The 18,798-nt window shown below is 40.0% G+C and overlaps 1 protein-coding gene across 7 annotated transcripts in view; it reads left to right on the plus strand.

Moving 5' to 3' along the window:
* Nucleotides 1–18,798, plus strand: part of syt1a (synaptotagmin Ia) — a 214,542-nt gene that overhangs the window by 119,819 nt on the left and 75,925 nt on the right. For 2 of the 7 annotated variants that reach the window (XM_061714259.1, XM_061714260.1), the window contains exon 3: nucleotides 13,084–13,204. The exons of the other annotated variants lie outside the window; for them this stretch is intronic. The gene's annotated coding sequence lies outside the window, so the exon portion shown is untranslated. The remainder of the gene's footprint in view (nucleotides 1–13,083; nucleotides 13,205–18,798) is intronic. 7 annotated transcript variants of the gene reach the window in all.

Consider the following 18,798-nt stretch of genomic DNA (forward strand, 5'->3'; position numbering starts at 1 on the left):
AAGCTTGCTGGTGTAGCAGGAAGAAACTGACCCTATGCATCAAATCATTCCACTAAAGGATGGCTTCAGAGGAAAGAAGAAATAATACATGTCAGATCATAGACCTTAACGCCATGGAGATGCTGTGGGATCATCTCAAAAGTCATCCCACAAATGTGTCTGAGTCCAAGCAGTTCTGTAAAGAGGAACGATGATAATAAAAAAACTCTTGAAAGTTATCCAGGTCTGACATAAAGCTAACAAAAGCCCTTACTTGAAGTGACTAGTGTCAAAGGCGGCTTGATGAGGTAATAACACCAAGGGGTCAAGTTGCGTTTTCTTCTACCACTGTGAAGATTTCTTTCGTTCAATAAAGAAACAAGAAACTCTAGTTGTGTGTTCTCAGCTTAAGCACACTTTATTTGTCTCTCGGAGAGAGTAAGCTGAAAATCACATCTTATGGCAAATTACTGCAGACAACCAGACAATTCCAAAGGGTTCACATACTTTTTCTTGGTACTTTACATTTCTCCACATGCATACACAGGCTCAGCAAACTGTTGATGTTGTGCCCCGCTGCATGTCCTCTAACAGAGGGCTGTACAAGAGAAGCTGCACAGGTCTCGCCCTCTGGCTCCTGTTATCACCAGTGGACAGCAATCACCCATCACTCCTCTTTCCCTCTCTCTTTACTGAACACTCATGCACACATCTCCTAATTGAGAGCGCTAATAACTACCCAGTTTCATTTGTATATGTGTTCATTAGCATAATTAAATAGGCATGAGTTAAGTGTTTTCCTACTGGTGAGTTAATAGCACTGTCTGGGTGTACATGCACGTGTTTGCATGCTGCCGTGAGATCCTTCTGCTTCGTCCTTCCTTTTCCTGATATGCGTGGCATAAATTATGTCTAATCCTGTCCTGTTCTTTTGTATGCGTTATTGTTTGCAAGATGTGTGTTTAACTGGTCCAGAGAAAGGCAGAGGAGCTGATCAACACATAAGATTCAGGTTAGACGCACTCAAGCTGCAGAAAAGACGAAGTAAAATTGGAGAGATTTGGTCTTAAGTCTATGTTCTGTACATGAAGTCTTTGGTGTGCTTTTAAGAGAAGCCTTGATGGCAGTCAGATTTTCACATGAATGGGTGCATTCATGTCAGTGGGGGTTAAAGTGAAGAAAGTAGAAAGTTGCAGTGGCGATAGAGTAATTTCCATTTCAGTGTGGTGCTGTTGTCGGGCTTGTCACCGCGCTGTCAACCAATGTGCTGTCTGCAGCAAATCTGATCTGAGGGGAAAATGGCAAACTTTTTATCACAAGATCTTTGACTCCGCAGAAAGCTGCATATTCACCAGAGAGCCGTATTTACAGACAGCAGAGAGGACAAAGCTGACAGCAACAAGAAAGTAGCATTTTACAGCACTCAGCGCACAGGTGGAAGGAAACTGGAGAGGAGCGCACCACAGTGTATTTAATTGTTGCATAGCAACAACTCACTGGTTTCAGCAGATACAGCACGAAGCAAGGGCTTATTTTATGTTTTTCAGAGAATGTTAAATAAGGATAATGGAAATGTGAAGTATGTGTCTGCTTTCACCAAGTGTATCATCACTGCTTCTCATTTGCATCTTCTTTGAAAAACAAAATAACAATACTGTGCTCAACAACTACAGCTTGGTCAAAGTGTAATGGTTTGAGGGCTGGCCATTAGACTGCTGAGTCCAAATCCAAATCAACAGCTATGATCAGGCCTGGAAAAGCACAAATATGTACCATCTTCAAAGTTACTGTGTCAGTGACATTCAGCAGTCAGGAGCTTGACTCCTGACTGACTCATTTTATCGTCGGCAGGGTGTCATGGTGCACTGCAGCGCGGGCAGTGACACGGAGCAATGTGGATTGGACAAAATAACTAACTCTCTGGTGTAAAAGTGACACAGTGCAAATATGTCTAATATAGCGTTGACTTGAACTGCGGTGGAAATTACAAGGTTTGATTTGTTTAAGGAGCAAATTGGCTCCCCTGTGCCTCTAATTCTGAGTATCTGTCAGCTTAGCTCAGATTTCCTCTCTCATTCTCCAAAATGAAGGGTGCTAGTGTCTACTGCAGATAAGATGCTAAATGTTTGTACTTGCCACAACTCCACATGAAAAAAGAAAGAAAACACAGTCCTAGGGCTGTTCGATTAATCGATTTTAAATCGTAATCGCGATTATGTAATTAGAACGATGTTAAAACATGAAAATCGTAAAATCGATTTTTCACTTTTTTTTTTTTTTTTAACCTTGTCTGCACACATATTAATGATTGATGGAAATACCTCTCAATACCTGCAACAAGTGCCCCATTACACACCTACCTCCGTCATGGGTTGCATTATTATTTAGCATGCAAAGACCCAGTTTAGTTTAATTAGAAAATGTCTTGTTTTATTTAATTGGAAATATAACTTACTGTATGTTTGCAAGTGCTGATTTGCTGATTTTTTTTTTTTTTTTAGAGATAAAACTTTATATTTTATTATATTTTTTTAAACTTTTTTTCAACTTATTTTACAGAGTTTTGCACTTTATTCCTTCATTTTTGGTTTAATAAGAGCAAAGTTTGCACTTAAAGCCCAATGGGGCAAATGTTCAATAAAAAAACAGCATATTTGAAATAATTTATTTGCCTTTTGTCAATTCACAAAATAATCGTAATCGAAAATCGGATTTTGAGAGAAAAAAATCGCGATTTTATTTTTGGGCAAAATCGAACAGCCCTACACAGTCCCTTTTTAAGTAAAAAGTTTTATACAAATTCATAGAGAAATGATGCCACACTCAGTCAAACTCACTGCTATAAGCAGTTTAGCCTTTTCCTGTGGGATTGCTGGTGTCACAAACCATGTGGAACCATCAGGTCTGTCCTGGTTTTCTAAAATCAAAAGGATCTGCCATGTCAAGGGTTCTGTCACAGAAAGGGAAAAGGCAGGAAGTTATCAACAGATCAGACATTTTCCCCCAACTTTGTCCTTTAATGCATCAAAGTGCCCTGAAGCAGAGCAGGCTGCAGTAAATGGAGGGTGATCACTGATCTTAGATGTCAGCTTGGAGCTACCGTATTGAGGCGACTCGCCCTGGAAAAACAGATCCCATTACAGATGTGACTCTCATGGCTAACAGTTGCACACATGAATGCCAAAGTGCACATTTAGATGCTAAATCTATGTGCAAAATGTGGATTACAAGGAATAAAAAAGTGTGAATGCACACTTGAAGCTTTCAGGCTTCTTCCTTTTATGTGGAGACAATTACAGAGGGGCCAGCGGGTTGTGCAAAAAGGCTTACTGACATTGTGTTGTTTGTTTGGTGAAGATTTGCACAGTACCGGGGTACAATGCAATCAGTGCTTTTTGATTTCATCTTGAAAAAGTAAGCGCCCCCCACCTGTCCCCAAAATAAAATGTCTAATTTGAATTCATCTCTTTGAACCAAGATGAAGTGAAAAGAGAACTGTTTAGCCGCTCCGAGAATACTCGTATTGCTTTTTCTGTCTGTTTATCTGCACCTGAATTCGTATCACCTCCTCTCAGATTAGTGTAGGAAGCTTTCAGATTAGTGAAGGTTGTTTGTGTGCACATCGAGGGGGCGATACAGCAATGTTCAGGGATACTGTCATTAATCACAGCAAGTTCAGCTCATGTATATTTCATTCGCCGTCACCTTCACCTGCTGCCAAGAGTCATGATTGGATTCTGGGGAGAAACGCATTGCTCCAGAAAATCTGAAGCCAAATAAACTAAATCTGCACTTCTGCATTTAAGTCAACTGCCTGAGACCACCTGTGTGTGAAGAATAATGACATATCATGTTCAACAGCTTTTATTCCCGCTCCGCTTTCTTGAGGTGGAGGGTTGACGTCGCGGAAACTGTGAAAAGTTTTGAAACACAGGAAAAAACTTACTTTACTTGCCTATATTTTAAATTAGGCTGTTTTCTGTAAACCACTTCTTTCTCTCACTGTGTGCCATAACTGTCGGCATGAATAACCTTTCTTGCTCTTGATATGATAAACCCCCATGAGAAATGAATAACCAAAAAAGTAAAGTGAGTAGTGTATTTAAGCAGAGAATTGGCTTTGTGGTCACAGTTAATATTCAGCACTAAAATTTCTCTAGGGACTGAATGAGTGGCAGCGACCAGTTGTTTTACTACTTTTAGAGGGTAAAATACACAAACATGTTTGTTACAGCCTGCAGCTGCAGACTGCTAATTAGCATTTTGAGGTATTTTACATTTTGTTTCATCATCCCACCAAACCTTTCATGTTCAGTTTGAATGAGTGTTTTAATTTTTTTTAAGAGGTTGTTTTATTTTCATACCTGTAGTGATATATACATGGATCACTCAGGTTTTCATTTAGTGGAGGAACAGCAGTTGAAACAAACATTTCCATCTCACATCTGTTTTACGTCTGTCTGAGTAGCATTTATGTCAGTAAAATTACACCCACCATTTATGAGGTTAGACACCATAAAAACAACTCATCAGTCCCTCAGAGGAGTTTTATTTTTTATTTTTTTCTTAATTATTGTATTTGTTGCTCTGGATGACGGAGTATTAGCAGGAACTGCCTCAACCCAACATGGTTAAGCTAAAAATCAGCAAATGGGCGAAACAAACAAACAAGCAAGCAGTGAACAAATTGTACGGTATTTAAACTTCCATATCTCTGATTAGATTGGATTGTTCTACTCTAGTTACCAAATAAAATAAAGTTAAAGAGTTAAGGTATTTATTTTATTATTATTATAAGCAAATGGATATTATGTTCAGTGTGCAAAAGGCGTCAGTCCAGCCAATGAAAACTGCCACAAGCAATTTCAAAGTGATTGCAAAACAAATTTGAGGCCTTTAATTATAAGCACACAAACACTGAAAATATGAAATGGGCAAAAATTAATTCAACATAGATGGTGACAAGAAAACAACGGAGGTCAGTGTATACGAAACCTCTGTAATTGGAAACAAAATGTGATGTCACTCACATTTTTCATTCCACATCTTCCTTGACTGGACAGGAGCTGGAAATTGTTCCCGGAGCTGAAGGTTTAAAAGCTTTTAGTGATCTGAATTACACCCTGTAGGCACTTGCTGTCCCGAACGCACCAGTCAAATCGGTGACACCGTCTAACCCCAGGCTCTCTTCTCCTCTCACTTCCCCCAGTCCCCATCCTCTCGTATTCTCCACTTCTGTCCATCAATCAATCCAGCCTGCGTCACGCTTTAGTAAGCCTGATTGGCACTGAGGAGAGAACGTGGCTGTTACAGCGTGACGTGTGGTCCTCCCCAGGTATATGCATATAAATCCACACGTTTCTGTCTCTTTCATCAGTTTCTACAAGAAGAAATTCTCCAAGCAAAAGCAAACTTCTAAGACTTACTGTGAAATGCTGCATGAGAGCTGCTCTGCCGTTTTCAGATATTTATCTCTTCCTAATCACTGGATTTTATCGACTCTTGTGCCTTTACAAGCTATGAAGGCAGTCCTTGAGCTTGTCAAGGGCGTTCCTTGTCCAGGTTATTTAGCTTTTACACTGTTTCTCTTCTGTCTCTCTTCTGCCCCGGTCAAGTCGATAATTTTGAAATCCTATATTTGTCCTAACATAGCAGTTAAAAACAAAAGAAAATATCTCTTAGTTTCACTTTGGACAGCACTAAAAAATAAGGGGATTTTATTTTATTTATTTATCTTTTTTTATATAGCAGTCATGAAGTATCGACCAAAGAATATTGTATCTATTTTTGTTTTTGTTTTGTTTTTTCACAAATTACGAAAGCAGTCTGTGATTGGTAAATAGTCTTGGTGCAAAGCATCATGGATGTCTAGCAGACGGCTGACAACAACCGCGGTATAAATAAATGAAAGTGCCTTATTTGTTTTCACTTGCCCCCTCAGAGTTTATTTGATCTGTGTGACCAGTATTGTTGCCCTATGTTAATCCTCGCCGAGCACCCCTTTATTGATTCCTGCACTGATCCTTCCTAAGCAGGGCAGTACATGCATCACAAAGCATACAGAAAATATCCTATCATGTCTCTTTACTCATTATTACACCACTCACGCAGCATCAGAGCTACATCCTCTTTTGTGTCATCGTGATGAGTGGTGACAGCGCTCGGAGTCATGTCTTTTGTTATTTGTGCTGGCATATTGTGGTCCGTGGTGTTTACTACAGTGAATTGAGAGCTATTTGCCCAAAAGCAGCTCTGTAAAGGGATCCGGGGTTCAGGGTCAACCCAACGTACTTCCCCGCTCCTCATGGTTCACCATCAAAATGCCACGAGTCAATGATCTGGACAGTCCCAGTCCCTCTTATCATTAGCATCCCATTGTGAGTTTTCTGTCTCTCCACACTGCTGATTGATGACAAGGCGGTAATGGATGGCTGTGTGCATAATTAATATTTAAAAACTAAAATGTTAATTAAACTATTGTGGAAATCCAAGCTGGATTATTTTTAGACATGGTCTATTAATTTTAATTTACTAGCCAGGATTGTTTTGAAAGAGTAATGAGCATGATGGCCATCCACATTTAGAAAATAATGTAAATTAAAGCAGTAATTGGCTTTAATCAAGTCTCAATCCAAATTTGTGCAGAAATCAAGGATTGAAACGAGTAGTTGTGATCGAGAAGACATGTGAGAGGAACCAGACGGGGACAGATGGGAATCGAAAACGTTTCACTCTTTAAAGTGGTCATTTTCAGCCTTTTTTTTTGTTGCCAATCTCTCCATTCTAACGTTCCTCTAGAGTAGCTTTGCACCCTAGAGTTACTAAGATCAGAACATGGGTGACATACCAGAGCAAGGAAATGAAAACAATGATTTTGTAGCTCAGCTCTGCAGTTGTCTTCCCTTGAGAGGCAGTCAGAAATAAAAAATAATAAATGTGTAATCTTTGCCATTCTGTGATTGCAGCTGTCTGTTTTCTTTGATTTGAGCAAAATCTGCTCAGATGGAAGCAGATGACCCCCCCCCCCCCCCCACTTGTTTTTGTATATTAAAACATGTGGCATATATTTTTTTTCATTATTACAAGGGGGTACTCTAATATGAATCTGTTTAAAATCTGTCCTGCTGCATGTTTGTGCTGGAGCAGCTGTTACACCCCGTCACATCCCAGACGTCCTAGACAGACATCACTTGATACAGTGCAGCACAAAGGAATGATCAGAAAATGTCTGACAAGCTGTTACTTGAACCAAGCGGCAGATTCCAGGTTGTTAAAACGTTTTTTTTTTTTGTTTGTTTGTATTTTTTCTCACCTTGACAGAACTTTCATGGATGTACAAATTTTGCAAAGTGTACACCTGATGATTGTCTCTAAAGAGCACCGGCACAAGCGGACCAAAAAAACCCAATGTGGATAGTTGTCTGAGAATCTACTCAATAGTAAAAATGGATCATGTCGAATCTTTATTTTAAGGCAACTGAATTTTCTCACTAATTCCCAATGTTCTAGGATGTGTAAGGGATGGCTTTACACCATGCGCCATCCTTGGTTTCCATGGCGACCGTGATCCCTGTATGATAATCGGATTCCCACCATAGCTGTGAAAACACTCATTCCTGCCCGATCCAAGCAAATTATAACATGAAAACTGCGGCGAGGAGTTTGACTGTGTGACGATAAACATTGGTGTGAAGAAGTGCTTTGTATCAGAGCCAGCCTGCAGGGTTACACCTCAGTGCATCTATTCATAACCACTGCATCAAGGTAGACCCAAAAAAGGGGGCTAAACCTTTACCAAACACTAATAACGGAGGAGGTATTATCAGCAGAGGCTGAACAATCCATTCAGTTTTTTCTTTTTTCACATGTGCACTTTAATATTAGAGGAATAAGAGCATTAAGGTTAAGAGGAACATATTTTTGACTCATCTTCCACTTGTAGGGTGAAAGATGTGAAAGCAGCTGAAGTGTATTTGTTGTGTGGTTTTGTGTGGACAGCATGCATTTCTGTTTGGCTCCTTCCTTCATTTTCTTTAACAGCTCCTGGTTTGCTGTTACTTCAGGTTTTAAGAAATGCGGTGAACGATTATGGCAGTTAGGTTGAAGCAGAACAGGCTTCAGCTCAGCTGTCATTAGATTAGAGTTCACTTTGGAGCCTTATATCTTTGGGCAACGCTGGGGCCAGATGCAGAAAAAGTACACCCACGTTAATGTGAGGAGAACTTTGTCTCAGCAATCTCAATAGACAGTGCTTCGCCTAATTATGCCTGTAGAGGTTTGGGACAATAACTTTCCCATTACAGTCTAGATAATTGGCCATGACATCTGCAGATGTGCACAAACAGGAAACTCTGAACTCACTTTAGTGTCTGTTTGTTTAACTGCTTTTAACTTGAGAGCCACACCGGCAAGATGAAGACATCGGGAATGAATAAATGCAGAAACAAACTAGACACTAAACCCTTTTTTTCATTTTGTTTGCTTTGTTTTTGTTTGTCTATTAAATACTAAATAACCAAGCATGTGACTCAGGTTGGTGGCAGAGTCTACACCTTTAGAAATATAAAGTATTCTCAGTACAGGCTTAAATATTATATGAAACAACTGCGTTTTTCTGTTCTCCTCAAATTATCTCACACCCGGCTGCCGTTTTTTTGCTTGTCCAAAAGCACAGCCTGTTTTGTGGTGCTGCTGAAAGGCTGCCAACACTGGCAACTTTGAGGTTTGAGATGGTCTAGAGGGCTGCAACGGTTCCATGTCTGGAATTTCATCATTCGCTGCAATTAAGACTTGGTGAGCAGCATAATGGGGAAAAATGCTTATTTTGAATAATTGCAAGTCTAACTGATGAAAACATCAGGCAGTGGGGGGGAAAAAGCTCAATTTACCAAATGTGAAAGTGACACACTTGGGAGATGTGAAGAGAAATAAAGGGGTTTGATCTGATGGGTCTTCCGGGGCGTGCATTTTCAGCCCTCGCAGGCTTTAAGTAAGGAAAGAAAAGCAGGGGTGTTGGAGTAAAGTCCTTCAACGGCACCAGAGCAACCATCCTGATGCATCATTACACGCGACTGCGGCTAGTTACAGCATCCAAAAATGATCTGTAATATGATAATAATGATGATGATAATAACATCCGGCCACTGGTCTGGCTGGTTGTTTTGTTTGTGGTTCAATTTCGGCGCTGACGGGGGTTGCTTTGAACCAGACTCCATAGATATAAAGGCACCCTTAAATCTCTTTTTCAGGAAAGATGTGATTGTAAAAGCTGCATAAAAAAACCCATCATGACTGTAAATACAATACACACATTGTCAACAGCGCAAGATAACACATTACAAAAAACGAAAATAACTCAGGAAGAGACATCCACTGTGGTTTAATGGCGTCATTTATTTCCAGTCCCCAAGTTTTGTTTTGTCAGTTTTTATTTTTGTCTTCCATTATGGCTAAGAGAGCAAAGGGCTGACTGCATTAATTCTTTCCACCGGCGCAGTCTTTGCCTTTCACATTTATCTCCAGCTCAGCGCATGACAACTATAGATCCTCTCTCCTTTGCACAAGACAAATGACCTTATTACCACAGAGGACCATTCAAAATAGGATCATGTCAGGCATGGCAAAACGCTTTTGAGAAAATACAGACCTGCTCGGCGAGCTGCGCACTGTTTCTCAGGGAAACCATCAAGAGCACATTTTACCGACCAAACGAGTTTTAGAGCCTGTTTGGGCTTTCATCTCGGATCAAGAGGCTAATCCAGAACCTCCAGTTGACGAGACAGCAGGGTCCGTTTTTTCCATAATTGAATACTGTCCCAACGTCGGTGAAAAAGCCCCTTTCACTGAGGCTGCTTTTGTCACTGAGGACACATTAGTTTTACTATAACGAAGTTTTTCTGTGTACTGACACAGATACTCCTGGAGGGCTAGTACTCCTCTGGTTTACTGAGTGTTCGTGTGCAGGTTTGAGTTGTCATAGCATTAAAGGGACGGACACGATGGGCCGGGCACAGAACGTTCCCCCTTGTGGGAAATTAACGTCCGCTTGCATAATTGCAGGATAAGATAGGATGGCCAGCACTCATTTTCCTCAGCTGTGTACATAAAGCTTTCACATTATCTACAGATCTCTTTACGGAACGTGATAAATAATTCATGCGTGCAGCTGTTTGTGAAACAGTGTGAAGATCCAAACACTTTGATACCAGTTAGAGTCATCCTCCTCTCAACTTCAGACGATTAAAACTGAAATTTTCCAGACATTTTTATGAAGTGTCGGCCCACTATGTAGCGTCCCTACATATTTATGAGCCTAAATACTGAAGCTAGTGATATTTATTGAACACCGTGAGCATAAATAAGGAGCAGTGGTTATACTGAATATGATCAACAAAGGAAGTAGAAAAGACTAAATAAAGGAAGGCTGCTTTGTGTTTGTGTATCTGGATAGGCAGACTCAGAGAATGCTTAAAATTAAAGCTTAAAATTTAGGGTAGAAAAAAAATTCTCAAAATATGGTTTCTTATGTCGTATTAAATTGCTTCTTCAAAGAATTAGGAAGCTCTGATCAAGTTGCGACTGTCTAAGGAGTCAGTTGTCTGGGTCGAGTGACCGGAAGGCAAGAAATACTAATTTGAACGTCAGCAAGAGTTCTCATTTCAAGACGCTGGCCACACAACGGAAGTCACAAACTTCTTGGTTCGCTGTTACAGAGCTGCAGGGCAAAATAAAAACGAATGAGACAAAAACTAACGAAAGATTGTTTGTAGTGGGGAAAAACTGAGACAAACTTTTCTCTGAAGATTTGTCAGAAAACACAAAAAAACAGATAAATCATTCAAACATATTCTCCTCCAGCTGAGAGAAATGATGGGGCAGCACTCAACAGCTAAGTCCTAAGCAGGCAAAAGTATGTAGAAACGACTATAAGTCCTATTAAAAGAAAATAATTAATACATTGGCTTGTTCACCTGCATGCTTGCTCTGTAGTTTTTGGGGTTAGTTAGTCGCGGTAATCTAGCTCAGACTGTGATTGGATCTCGAGATTTGGGTCGATTGCTGCTCGTGTTTTGGTTGGCTCCGTGTCGGTTTCGTGTTTCATTTGTGGTTTTTGTTGCAGATTTCCAGTGCTCGCCGTGTGCCTCCATGTGTTCTTGCTTCCTGGTTTAGCAGCGGATGTCACCTGTTAGGTTTAAATCAACATCAAACCCAGTTCGTAACGAAGGAAGACCCCAAAGACTGTTGGAAATTATTTTTAAAATGCGCCTCTGCAGAAGGGGAAGCAATAGTCGGAGCTTTGCAGAGCAACACGGCTCTCTATGGATGCTCCTGACAAAATGCTTTGGTAGTTCCTCTTTTGCATCAGCTTTTTATTGAGGATTTTTAGACGGATACTTGATCGTTTGTACACAGTGTGTGTGGGAGGAAACAGACATCGGGTTTAAAAGGTAAATCATGACATTTTTAGTTAAAGTGAAACTTAGTTTCAAAAGAACAATGAGGCCCCAAATGTGTATATGTGTATATATATGTATGTGTATGCGTATACAGTATATATATATATATATATATATATATATATATATATATATAGTAACAATGCACATATATAATCCTTAGGTTTTTACCAGCATGGTATCAACCATTAATATGTGTGCAGACAAGGTAAAAAAAAATAATAATTTGGTATTACACACAACTAATAATAACATTTAATGTGAAAATTTGTTTAGCAACCGGTTTAATGCATGAAATATTCCTCTAATTATAGATATTGTTCATGTATGTATGTATGTATATATGTATATGTGTGTGTGTATATATATATATATATATATATATATATATATATATATATATATATATATATATATATATATATATATATATATATAAATCTATATAGTATGATGAGAGAATTCTGACATTTACCATAAGTGTTGTAAACATTACTTAGGGAAATGAAGACAGTGGTGTTAATAATAAATATCTTGTTGAGATGAACTGAGTCCATCTCAACAAGATATTTTATTCCTTTGGAATCGACCAGAGAAAAGGAGTGAAAAACTTCTTTGTTTCGACTTCAGATAAAGAACACAAAGTTCATTGGTTGTTCCTGTGCATTGGGGGGACAGAGCTCCAAGCTCATTTCTTTAATAAATTGGTGTTGATTAAGGCTCCAGCCGGTCTGCTGTGGTTTGGACGAGGAAACGGGGAGAGGAACCGTTCGTCCACATGCAACTTTATGGCTCTGATACTCAGGTGCTTCTGATGCAGTCAGAGTCGACCAGAAGAAGAGGGTAAATCCCAGTTATCAATTAATGTTATTAATATAGCGTCTATTACAACACAAGTTGTCTCTAGGCGGTTTACAGAGACTTAGAACATGAAAATATGAAAACATAGGAAAATATTCACATTTGAAACTTTATAGAAACTTTATTCTGCATTACTAAGAAACTGTGAAACCTCCCAGCAATAACCTGAACAGTAACAACAAAAGATTGAAGAAGAGTAAATAGGTCCAACACAGGTTGCGTTATTACATTATTGCACATAAAAATATCCGTTTCACATATGCTTTGTTTTCAAGAACTGTGTGCCAGAAAGGTTTTGAAAACCTGGCATGGATTGTTGAGGTTCATATTTAAAACTTGGCAAATGTTCCTCACAAGCCTTTGTATGGTTTATTCAGCCAGTAGGAGATTTCCTGGCAACATCCTGCAAACACTTCTGATTGAAAAGTAGCACAGACTAACCAGAACAAAGTAATTCCTGACTCCCGACACATAACTCAACTCTGAAGCGCTGAACTGGACTGAAAACATGAAGCCAGAGCATGACCCCCAAAAGCAGCTCCCTCGCCAGTGCAGCTTTAAGATCTTTGGAGGAGCTCTAGATGCTTTCATCCCCGCCCTTGCACCGCCTCCAGCTGGAATATGGCGACACCTAAGTTGCAAATGATGTGGTGCTTGAAAAAAATAAAAGGAAGAGCCTCCAGGTCTAAACGTCCTCGCAGTGTTTGATCCCGCAGGTTTGGCCTAACTGGACTTTTTCCCCTCTGAGTGACTCGCCAGATCATTCATCTTGGCTTTTGCCCCTCAGGTGAGCCGCATCCCTCCCTCGGTGTTTATGCAGGTTGTCAACATCTGACAGCGGACGAAACGGGGCTGGCAGCTGGTTTCCCTTTGCCTGATCAGTGTGGACTGTTGGCCCACAGCTGAAGGTCAGAAAATGGCAGATGTACACACACACACACACACACACACACACTCAGTTACATGAAAATAAGGCTGATTTGAAGAGAGATTTATGAAGGAATCAAGAGACATCTGGAGTGAGCTCAGGGATGCAGAGAGCGTTCCAAGTACATTAGGGAAGGTGAAGTCTGCACAAAATCTATATCTGGAAACTAAAGTTTTGCTTTTGGGATTTTTTTTCTTTTCTTTTGGTTATATCCTTTGAATGGCTGTAAGTTTCACCAAATAATGTTAATTTGAGATTATAGATATTTAGTGGAAGTCATATCTCTATATTACTTCCCCAAACCACTATTTCATTCCTTGGCTTCAGATTTCTGTGAGTTTTGGGTAGTGATGCACCGAAATGAAAATTTGTGGCCGAAACCAAAACCCGAAAATAATAATAAACACTTGGCCGAATACCGAACAATACCGAACATGGTTCTTCGCAGTTTTTCATTTATTTTGCCAATTTTTTCACCATTGCATAAATCAAATAAATTTGATTTAGGCATGCTTTTAAACGAAAAAAATATTTTACAAAATTACAAGGTAAAAAACATTTGTTGAACATAAAAAACTGAACATTTTTTAATTTCCCAGCATTTCTTAAATATTCCAGCAGACATTATACCAGCAAAGAACAATAACTTAAAATAAATAAATTAGCAAAATACATTTTTTGGCCATCTTTGAGCTTACGTTAGGCTTAACTGACTGAACATTGTAACATAGGCCTTAAAACAATAAAAATGCATTAAAGCGCTCAGGGTTTTTTATCATTTCAAATGATAAATCAAACTTGTAGTGCTGAAAGACTTTGCAGATGTGCCCCCTCTAGATATTTGAGCAGAACATTCATTGCAAACAGCCATTCTTGTATTATTCTTTGCCACTCTAAAATACTTCCACACTGCTCACATGTTTGCACCGCACCACTTCACTCCACGCTCTTCGCTGTTTGATTTCGTCATCTAAACGCACCTGTAATAGATTGATTTATGTTGTTTTGGTTCCACCTGCTGGTGAATGTTAGGTAAAATTCTTATGTGGTTAGTTTTTGGTTGGCCAACGATTTATGTGGTGCGCAACCATTACGGGAGCGTTATGTGGTTAGTTTTTGGTTGGCCAACGATTTATGTGGTGCGCAACAGTTACGGAGCAACCAGACCATATTATTTTACAATGCCGTTATTAATTGTTCGTTTTTTTTCCCACTTATTCCACCGAACACCGAAAGTGTTTTTTTTTGCCATTTTCGGCCGAACAATTTCGGTTACCGAACAATTTCAGTTACCGAACAATCGGTGCATCACTAGTTTTGGGTTTAATGGGACAGTAGTTTGACCTAAGTGTCAGGTGATAGCAAATGATGCCGCTTATTCCACTGTCTCTCCCCGAAATACATGTCAGTCTGTTTGTGATGATTCCCGAATGATGGCAACACTTTCACAGACTTTTACCCTGACAAGTAGCGCACTCAAGTATCACCAGTCAAGCTCAGGTTTCCTTTTGTATTTCACAGTTCTTGTGAGATCTGCACAAGATGTTCTGGCGTCTTGGCTAAGCTCTTTAACAGAGACAAAACGGTTGTCATCTTTCCTAAGACCACCTAATTCCCTAAAATGTCACAGGGATACCTTTTGCTGCTGCCGAACAAGAAGGAGCGGTGTCAAATGTGGTGATGCGCTCTCTATCTCTCTCTCTCTCCCTCTCCCTCTCTCTCTCTCTTTGTCGCGTGTTTGCTTTTGAAAATCAATGTCTATGCTTTGCTTCTGTAGATTGATTTTGTAGAAGGATTAGTTTGAGCTGCACAAGGTCATTCGCTTACAACCGATTTCTTTTTGTCGGTGTGTTTTCTATGTTTTCTCAGCTCTGCAGCTGTGAGCATCCAGTCCTGAGAACATCGTCATATCACAGGCTTCCCCATTACAGCTGACGTCATGATATCAAGATGTCATTTCTGACATCTGAGTACATTTTTGCCTCAGAAAAGGGTGATCACTTTAAGCAAGTCATAAGATCACACGATTTTGCACATTTTTCTACAATTTTTCTATTTGGTCAGGTCTTTGTGTGAGTGTGACCTTTCATATCAAGCAGGACTTAAGATTGAACATCCTCATTCATAACTTCTTTGCCAGCTATAAACAATCTAACTGGTGTAATGAGATATGCTGGCTGCCCCTTACTATTAATGGCTCCGATAAATCACCTATTTATCCGTGCAGCACTAAACTCCCGACTAGTGGTGAGTCTCAGCCCTTCACTCAGCCCACACTGAGCCATTTTCAAGCCATCCTGTCCCGTAATCTTGATTAATTCTGTTTACCTCGGAGCGGTCATTATGTTGAATCACCCCTGTAATTTTAGCTGACAACTCCTTGGACTTCTGAGTTTGACCTCAATCCTGCTTGGCTCTAATTTTCCTCAAGGTTAGAGGCTTTTGGTAATTTGAAAATGAGAAATAACAATAACATTCCCCTCATATCCTGCAGTTTGTTTTCTCTCCTGCAGCAAAAACAGCCCTCCATGTGTATCACGGTAGACACTGTGCAGTTGTTTGTCAAGGAGGAGGTTAGCTTTTAGCAATTTGATTGCAATTTGATATCATGAAGCAAAAATAATCTATTGTGCTATTTTTTGGGGGATATTTTCTTTTGAAATCTGTGCCCTGAAGAGAAATCACTGATAATAACTCTTCTGCTCTCCATCTTCGGGTCTCCATTTGTCTAATGATCATGCAGGAGAGGGTCCCACTCCAGCTTCAATGCTGCCTGATTGTATGGTCCTCAGCGTTAGCAGACACACCATGTGCAGGGACTTTCTGCTCATCAGTTTCTCATACACAAGTCTGCATTTATATCATCATTCTGCTGCTAGTAACCTTCTTTCACAGATGGACAAATGCTGGAAACAAATCAGTACTTTTATGTGCTGAAATAAAAGTTGATTGACACCTCCGATCTACCATTATGACAGTTTTTTTGTGCTAGGGTTTAGTGAGTATAAAAAACTAAATGGAGTGCCAGATACACAAAGCGTCGACTGCAGCTGCAGCACTTATAGTGTAATAATGAAATGCAATTTAGCTCAGTATAGGAGGTGATCCATCTCTATATCTGCGGTTAGACAGTGTAATAATAGCAATAATTTCACATCCTCACTTTGAGCTAATAACACTCTATTTGTAGTTCCACTTGTTTCTTTGAACGTAACATGAGCAAAGCTGATTATGTACAACACGGGAGAAAATGTAATGAGTTCTCAACGAGTGCGTTACTAAAAAGACGTGACGTAAAGTTATCTGTTCTGTTCCTTAATACCTGAAGACCACATTATTTTGTTTAACCTCAGACTACAAAGGACAGAAATGGACAAAAGCAAAGTTTAAAAAAAAGGAGAGAACCGGTTGGTGCTCAGACCTGCCACTCCCTCCCACACTGATCTCAAATGGAGCAGCGTAATAGACCAATTTCAGCTCTGCCTGGAGCAAACCAGTCCCTTTTATTCATGTACTCTGGTCTCTTCCTTTTTGGCCAGATTGCACAGGCACTGGGAGAGATTTTCCCTCCCTGGGAGGATGAAATGAAAGAATATGGTGGAGCTGTACGGCGCCTGGACGGGCGCAGCGGCGGGCCTACATTACGTATGGTAATGGAATGTTTGTATGCCCGACTCCCGCTGTGCATCGTATTGTTCATACAGTGGGCTCCCAGGGCACCGCACCCCCAACTCCAAGGTCACAGTGGCTGAGCTGAGGAGGTCAGGCCCATGTACAGTATTTGGTTCCCCCTGGTGGAGTGTTGCAGGTTCAATTACAGAGCAATCTGAGATAATATCTGCTGCCTCATCTGGCAGCACACAAAGAAGAGGACAAAAGTGGATTGGATCGTAGAACTCCAACCATGCAGGGGAGATAGATACGGCATTGCATGCAAATATTTTGAAGATCTCTTTAGAAATTATGTTATTATCTACTGCTATTCATTTAGCAACCATTCATTCTCTTACTATCTCTAACTACATTTCTCTGCAGCCTAACAGCCATTTTTATTTCTATAATTATGATTCAATGATTTCATTATCCTCTTGAATGGTTTTGCTATATTTACTTGCAGTTTTGTTTCATATTAGCTGTTATACTACAATAAAAACTGGTCTTCCGTTGCTTAGTGCTATCATGAATCTTAGAGACAATAAACTCATTGGATTAATGTCATGGTTCCTGCATGACATAGACGTGACCTAGTTATAATATATAGTTTCTTAATCTGTTGTGAAATGGTTTCTTCCCCCAATGGAGCTCATCTACAATTACAAACAAATGAGGGAGAGTCTGTATGAAGAAAATAAACCCCACAGGGGGGCAAATAAGTGATGTGGCATACACAGAATACAGTTGGCATTAACGCCATCGGCAGGCGTATCGATGAAACTAGACTAATGTGAGTCAAGTTGCAGAGACCATGCAGCAGCGTTTTGTTCTTTAAAATTAGAGCAAAGCAACGGATAGTACCGTAGATCTTCAAATCTCTCCATTTAACCTCTCACATAACCTCAAAACCTTTATGGGGACCTGACCAAAATGACAACAGGAAATGGATTTAATGGAATAGACAAACAATTTAGGAATGAGCTTATTTGCAGTCTGTTACCCAATAACCCAGCCTGATCAAGCTCCTCTTAGTGAAGCTCAGCGTTGTCACTGGAACTGGTTGCTTCATCCAAGTGACAAAATAAACCTAAATAATGCCAAAATGTTCCTATTTACTTGTTTTACCTTGCGAATTAACCTTATTTCTAAATAAGTATCAAAAACTGTGGCAGGATCTTCAGATTGTCTTTGAATATGGTTTTGTTTTGAAAATGTTGAAAATATGTAGACTCTCAAAATCTTCGATCCATGAACTCCAAAGAAGAAGACTGTCTGCAACTTTCCTAAAATAGAGATTTTGTTCTTTCATGTATTAAATTGTCACACTTGCAAAGCCTGAATTATTCTGTATGAATAACTTGCATTGGCTCTTGAAGAGAATATTTGCTTTCAGAGTATATTCAGAGCTAGAAAGTATATTTCCCCACATTTCAGATAATTTAGTTGAGTTATTTTTACAAAGTTGGCTCCTCTTGGCTCCGTGCTGCACCACCCGGGTGCAGATGGGGAGCAGCAGTGAGGATTTGGACAACAGGCTTTTGTGTGCTCTGACCTGAGCCGGCCTCCGCGCTGTCTGATTGTATTGGGCCGCGATTGATTGACACAACTGCTCGCCCGTGCCCAGTGGAGGCCGACTGGCATTCTCCTCGTGCCAAACTGGCCCTCTGCTGAGAAGCATCGCTGGGAACGGATCCCTCCAATCCAGCTTCGTGTCCCAAATCTCCTGCTGTTCACGGAAAACAGGAATGTTCACAGAAGCCTATTCTTCCACAGATTGTCCCCTGTAGTTATTCAAATGACCAAATGGTGCCCATCCTCAGTTAATTGAGAGGCTGATTTTTGTTAAAGAAAATCTTAATAAGGATATATGTGGACAATTCTGCCAGATAGACCGGTTGGTAGATGGCTAAACACAGTTGT

Source organism: Cololabis saira, chromosome 23 (genome assembly GCF_033807715.1).
Source record: "Cololabis saira isolate AMF1-May2022 chromosome 23, fColSai1.1, whole genome shotgun sequence".
Lineage (NCBI taxonomy): Eukaryota > Metazoa > Chordata > Actinopteri > Beloniformes > Belonidae > Cololabis > Cololabis saira.